The sequence below is a fragment of the Ananas comosus genome, linkage group 6 (assembly GCF_001540865.1).
Source record: "Ananas comosus cultivar F153 linkage group 6, ASM154086v1, whole genome shotgun sequence".
Classification (NCBI taxonomy): Eukaryota; Viridiplantae; Streptophyta; class Magnoliopsida; order Poales; family Bromeliaceae; genus Ananas; species Ananas comosus.
Window position 1 is genome coordinate 3,077,529 of NC_033626.1, and position 7,620 is coordinate 3,085,148.

The 7,620-nt window shown below is 41.8% G+C and overlaps 1 pseudogene; it reads right to left on the reverse strand.

The window, feature by feature from the left end:
* On the reverse strand, window positions 1,974-6,913 carry LOC109711631 (annotated as a pseudogene).

Genomic DNA, 7,620 nt, shown 5'->3' on the forward strand with positions numbered 1-7,620 from the left:
TTTTTTTTTTTTTTTTTTGAGAGAGAGAGATAGGTCGCACGCTACCCGCTTCGTTTATTTTATTTAGAAATAAACTTAGCTGGAAATGTGAATCAACTAGGATTCGAACTTGGGACTTCGGATACCAACCACGAAGCCCTTTGCCACTTACTCTTTAGAGGTTTAAAAGTGCAATTTCACCGTTTTTATTGTTTGTTTTGCTGAATGTTGCAGCTATGTTTCTCGCTGCTAGAATTTGCTTCAGCATAAATCACCTAATTCTAAAATCTCTTACATACATATATAAATAATTTTAGGTAAAATAAATTCTAATAGATAATAACTTAGCATTTTTTATGAAGTTTTTGTGGAAAGTAAAATTGGTGTGAAACTAATAAAAGAGTAGAGAAAGCAAAAATTATCTCTTACACTTTTATTAGTTCACTTCTTTGTCTTGTAGCTGCACCAATACAAACATGCCCTGAGACACCAAACTATGTTCACACATTAAATGAGTCTAACATTTCCACTTGTTTTCCACCAAACATTAACTTCATAGGGAAGCAAAGGATTAATTACACCCCCAAATCTTCACCCAATTTTTCATTTTGGTTCCAACCTTTCCTTAAAATTTTGTACCACTCCTCCCATGTGCGCACATATTTATGTCTAGCCCAATTTTACTACCCTAATAAATGCCCCAACCTACAACTATTTCGATCTTCCACACGATGCCTACGGTCTCTTTTGAAACACTTAATATTTTTAATATCCAAGGCAAATACGCTATTAAATTCTTTCAAAAATTAAAAAAAATCAATGATGAAATTGACTAAAAGCTGTCAAATCAAGATCGTGATCTATAGAGGTTTTATTAGAGTTGATATGACCTATTTTGTAAACATAACGAAAACTTAAACGATTGGAACGAAACTGAAAAAAAAAAAAAAAGGATAAGGACCAAATAGCAAAAAAAAAGTTCAGGGAGAAAAGTGAAAAATTAGGGACCAATGGGCAAATGATGCACAACTAACCCAGGAAGTAATTTCACTTCAAAGGTACTTTTTAAGTTGACACCAAAGGTTACATCAGATATGGCAATATGATGCTTACTTCAATTCTAATGCAAGTTTGTATGATTATTATTCTAATGAATGAATAACTTTCAATTAATTCTTTTCAGTAAAAAATGTATAAAACTTACCTAAACTATTGTTTTACTTTTACTCAAGTACCTAACCTTAGAAATTTTAAATTTGTAAACTAACATTTTAATTCATTTGATTTGAAGCAACTTTTTAATTCAATTGATTTGAAGCATTTAATGATACCTACATTTCAAAATTTGAATGCATCATTCATTTTCACAGGCTTAATTAGCGTACTTCACATAACTTATGCGACTACAATTTTATTAAAGTAGCGGGCCTAAAATTTGCACCAAAAACTTGATCGAACCATATTTCAAATAAATTGAAAGATTGGGTATCAAAATCTTTTTTTGGGAACACTTCAAAAACCCCCTGTGGTTTCGCACTTTTTTATTTTAGTACCCTGTGGTTTAAAATGTATCAAGTTAGTACCCTGTGGTTTCGCACTTTCTCACATTAGTACCATGTGGTTTAAAGTGTATCAAGTTAGTACTTTGTGATTTAATTTTTGTATCAAGTTAATACCCTGTGATTTTATTTTTGCATCAAGTTAGTACCTTGTAATTTTATTTTTCTCTTAATAAAATATTAAACCACAGGGTATTAAAGTGAGAAAGTGCGAAACCACAGGACACTAAAGTGAGAAAGTGCGAAACTACATGGTACTGACTTTATACACTTTAAACCACAGAGTACTAAAGTGAGAAAGTGCGAAAACACAGGGTACTAACTTGATATACTTTAAATCACAGGATACTAAAGTGAGAAAGAGTGAAACCACAAGGGGAGTATTTGAAGTTTTTCTTTTTTTTTTAAAGAAAAAATTAAGTAGTTAAATCAAAACAAACCAAAATTCAGATAACTTCCATACTCCCTGTCTTTTTCAGAATCAGATTCATGCCTCATACTTTAGATAATAACAGGAAAACCAAAAAAGTAACTGATAAAGAAATTTGATTCTTTACACCAACACCCTCTATCAGCATCCCATCACTATGAGCCCCATTTCACCACAAACAAATCTAATTCCCTCCAGTACTAATTGTCAAGCAGAATCTGGGTGTGTGTGTGTGTCTAAATTAAATTTCCAGAGGATTCCAGTCCATGACACTGCCACTATTATTTAACTGCAGAAGAGAGGAGGACCACCACAAATTTGGTATCTGCAACAGCTGAGGAAGATCCAACTAACCTTTTTGAAAGCTTCATACAGCTAGCTACAGGTCACTAACACTGTCCTCTTGCACTTTATAGGGAGGGATGAGCAGTAACAACTAAGCAGGGCCATTACTGGGAATGCCTTCTTGGTTGCAAAGGACCTACCAAAGAACAAATACACATGTTTTCTTTTACTCCAGATACATATGAATTTTCAAAAGGGATTTTGCATATGCTTAGACCTACCCATACTTGATTGGATTCCCTCGAAATATACAATTTGCGCACGTACCGTTACGCCCACTTTCATACCAGAGCTCATGTTTTCAGAAAAGCCCTAGAGCGAACGGGCGTGCATGTAAGTATGGGTTATTTCCAAAGGTACTGGCACGGATATAGCTTCTGAGGTATACATTCCCGAATTTGGGCGATTTCTAAGGATCTGAACACAAGCTAAAACTTATGATGAGAGGTACGCATGCAAATATGTGCATTTTAAGGAGCATATATGCAAAAAAATCCCTTTCTGAACATGGGAAAAATAACAGAGCACACGAACTATATGAAATATAATTTTGCAGCTAGATCTGTTAGCTGCTGGGCACCAAATTTTGATCAGAGAAAAGGGACAAATAGGAATAGAATTTTATTTTTTCCTCAACATAATTCCTGTTTCTTTTTGGTTATAATATCGGTATTCGAGAAGATGAATGTGATTCCGGAAAATGATAAGAGGTCATACAGAAGTAAAGTTTGCTTCTGAGGCTATAACAAGAATACTCAACACTTGTGGATTCTTTAGCAATTCGCTAAAGTCGTATATGCATTCTTTTCTTTCAGAAAGGGAAAAGATGTGGCTAAGAAATGGACTTCTACTGAGGTCCTAAATCATCAAAATTTTCTTCTCTAAATTAATTAATATCTTTTTCGAACCAAAAAGACTATTGATGTCGACCAAACAGCAATCGTTACGGGCAACTACTACATGACTTGACATAGCTTGCACACCTTCGAAGAGAAATCTAACAATTTGAAAGGGGCATAAGTAGGTAGTCAAGATTGTCTCTATGTAGTTTATTTAGTCTATGCAATTGATATGGTGCCCTTTTAGGTCGTTCAGCACTTCTTCTAATTTGACAATATATGTCATAAGCGACATAGTTTCTTCGAATAAATCTTTTTATCTTCATGCAAACCTAACTTTATTAGAATAAAAATGGAGAGGCTTCTTCGTTTTCCTTTCTCAAGGGTATCAACAACATATGCCTATTACAGCTATAGCAATTTTGAAAAATATACAGGTCCTAAAATTAGCAAACCAGAACAAAGAAAAAGATCAACTAACATTCACACGCAACTAATTCAAAAGCAATACCCTCCCAGATGCTATACAATAACACATGCATATGACAATCCTGAATATAACCAAATTGTAGTCATTCATGAGCCTAACTATTGAAACCTATTGAAGTCGAGGGATATACTGAGCCTATTCAACCTTCTCACCCTTCTCCATATGCATCAAAAGTACCAAATGTAGCAAAGGGTACTCATATAGTAATGAACCAACTCTCCTGTCTCTAGTTACTGCATTCTACAAACTATAGCCGATGTGTGAAGAATCAAAGAGTGCACGAAGCAAATTCCTAAAAAAACCCCAAAAAAAAGAAAAAGCTCTTTTACATAGTCATAAGCCAGAAACTATTATTGCCCGTTCTCTCTAACCATATTCACCATTCTACATTTCTTATAACTGCTTCGTGAAAAAGAAGAAAAATCTCCGAAGCAAGTTCCTGTCATTACCTCCGATAAAGAGGAGAACAAGATATACACTGTTTTCCAGTGTATAGCAATAACAAAACCACATAAGAGGAAGCTCTTAAGATCCCCAAAAATATCCAATCTCTATGAAATCACCCGCACAAACAATTCCGCAAGCTACAAGTCAGTGTTGTGTTGACCGAATCAAATCGACAAATGCCCCAGAAGAAGATAAAATCTATAGTCTATGCGTCGCAATACGATCAACGAAACAAAGCATGCATCCAAGTGTAAGTTAACCCATCACTATCCTTCCCACCGTATTAAGACTACAACCCTTAGAATTACTATATTACCTGGCGAGAGTACTCCAATACCAACAAGACTAATAATAATAAACACCTATAGAAATCCACAAGCGGCCAACAGTTATTTTCGCCTTAATCCACATAAAGTCAGAATTTTAAAGCTATTTTTTTTTTCGTAGCAATCGAAAATTTTCAAACGAAATTGGGGGGTAATTCTCCATTAATCTTACTCAATAGTGAGAAATTATTATTAGTAGTATCTTCAAATACTGCATGACATGCGTTTCTCTAACTTCCATGAAAAACTGTATCATAAATAACTGAGAGGTGAAAATGGCGCAAGTAAATAGGATTTGGGATCCTAACCTTCATCATCCGTCGCGATCCTTGGGTGGGGCCGGGGCCGGGGCCGGTGCCTCGGCTGATCGGTGGTGGTGATGATGATGGTGGTGGTGGCTATGGTGATTGACCTTCGCGGGACCCCAGCAGCCTCCTCCTTTCCCGGCCTCTAGCTCCGATTCTTCGGACTCGGACTCCGAGCCCGTGGCCGTGGCCTTGGGATCGAGGTAGTAGGCGGAGGCCATGTCGATGTGGGCGATGCGCACGGCGCCGATGAGGCGCTCGGGGAGCTCGTCGTCGGTCTGGGCCTCGACGACGAAGCCCATGTCGATGGCGACGGCGGCGGCGGAGCCGAGGGCGAGGTGGAGGACGGCGGAGGCGAGGGCGGAGCTGCCGATGTCGACGTCGATCTCGAGGTAGCCGTCGCCGCGGTGGTAGCGGCAGGTGAGGGCGCGGCCGAGGAGGCAGGCGGCGTGGTTGCCGACGGCGGCGCGGACGATCCAGGGCCCGCGGACGATGCGGTTGACGATCTTGAAGCGGGCGTTGCGGAAGGCGTCGTCGTCGGCGCGGACGAAGCGGTGGAGGAGGGAGCCGGGGGGGAGCGGGGAGTCGGAGGCGAAGTAGAACACGGCGCTGTAGGGTTCGGGGCGGGCGGGGACCTGCAGGTTGACGGCGAGGAGGAAGGGGGGTTTGGAGGGGCCGCCGCGGCGGAGGGCGCGGCGGAGGGCCGCCGCGGGGGCCGCGGCGGCGGCGGGGGCGGAGGCCGGGGGAGGGAGAGGAGGTGGTCGAGAGGCGGGAGGGGGATCGGAGCCAGTCGACGCCGGCGGGGCGGAGGAGCCAGTCGCCGGAGGGGCCTTGCGCCGGCGGTGGGAGGGGGCGAAGTAGCCCGCGGCCGCAGCATGAAGAGCTCGCCCGGCGGGACGCCACCCGTTCGACCCCGTCTCCAGATCACGCGCCGCAGCGAGCACCCGCGATCGCCTCCTCGATCCAGTCCCTCCCCCGCCGCGCCGCCGCGCCGTCGCGGCGCTCCGCAGCCTCTTCCTCGCCGTCGCGCCGCCGACGGCGACGACGACCGCGGCGGCGGAGGAGGCGGCGAGGAGGCGTGTGCGTCGTCGTGTGTGTCGTCTCGGCACATCACTCTCTCTCTCTCTCTCTCTCTCCCCCCGGGGGAAGGAGGAGGGTGTATTTATGCCGCTTTTGGAGCACCCAGTAGTACTCTCTCGATTCTCTCGCAAATGGAAAGAGTCGCGAATAGTGCTTGCTGAGCTAGAAAGGAGAAAAATAATAATAACAAAAGTTTGCATACGTGTGCCAACAAACCAATAAAATTAAGAATTATTTCATGGAGTTCCCTACAAATATAATAAATAATAAATATATTTTTATAAAATTTAAGTTTTATATATTATTTCTATAAAAGTTATAATATTTTCATATATATAGATATATATTTCTCTAATTTGTAGTCATTAAAGAATCGTTATAGAATTATTTATATTTTCAATTTTGTCATCACAAATATGTCATTTCGAAAGGTATAGCAATATAATAGAAGAGAGATAAAAATGTCAAAAATTAACCAAGATAAAGTATTAACTAAATATTTTTAACAGATTCTAACGGCATCGACATATTTAAAAATATCAGGACTTTTGTAGGAATAATATATAAAAAATAAACTTTGTAGGAATATATTTGTCATTCACTATATTTACAGGACCTGTGTAGTATCCCTGGTAGCCAGCAGCTGTGGAATTACAGCATCTGAGGCTTGTCGACACATCCGGAGAGTGTCGGGACAAGTCCGAGTCGCGTTGGCGCGAAATAGACGCAAAACTGACTTGTTGCGACGCAAGACCAGATTTTTAGCATTGAAATCTGTCAATTGCAGATTTTCAGCAATGCGTACCGGTACCACACAGAGGCGTATCGGTACTCCAGTGTAACCTGCGAACAGCTGCTCTTGGGTTGCAATTTCTGCTGCGGGGTACCGGTACGGCATCAGCCTGGTACCGGTACTCCAGGGTAGGTGAGGGGCCTTTTGGTCTTTTGATGTATCGTTCAAACCAATGCTTCCTCAGCCTTCTTATACATGCAGAGAGCGTAGAGAAGGGGTTTTTGTTTGCTGTTCTCTCTCCCTTCTGGTTTGTGTTCGCGCTCGAGGTCGTAGTCGCGGTTGGAGCTCGGATCACCGCCGACGTTGCGCTGGGGAGCCATTCGAGCGCGTGGACGTCGCTGTTGCACCGATTGGAGGCCGGGCGAGCGCATGGTTCCTCTCCTGTCGACTTCTCGCCGGAGATGGATTAGCTTTTGAGGTGGGTTAATGATATGCTTACCGGAATTCTCGGAATTACCTCCTAAGCCTATATGTTGACAGCATGTCTTTTTGGCTTCGTTTAGCATGTTTAATAGCTCGGTTCTTTAATTTGCATGATTTTAAATCTGAATTGGAGCTTAGAATATTAGTTAAATTATACATGTTAGATTTGAATTTGACTTAGGAGAAAACTATAGATTCTACACCATTATTTTCTGAAACTACCAGATTTAGCTCTATGAGCCGTAGTTTGTTTGTATCGCCGTAGTTTGTGGGCGGTGGATACCCAAAATAGCGTAGAATGCATTTACGCTTGTGCTGAGATGCCGAGTGTATTTTTTACAGTAGTGTACGGACTGTTCCGGACTGTCGGGTGCTGTTGTGGTTGACGGTGGACCCAATTTGCAGTTTTTGCATCAGATTGTGCTGAGGGCAAGTAGATTGTGGTTGTTCGACCAGTGAGACCTTTCTACTTTGATTACAGCCTATGAGAGCTTGATTGAGCTCGGCAGAGATATACTTGTATACTCCATTGGGTAGCGCACACGAGTGCCGCTCCGGAGTCGGGCTTAGTGCTTTTGCGTTTATGTCGGTTTGTCCTGTTTGG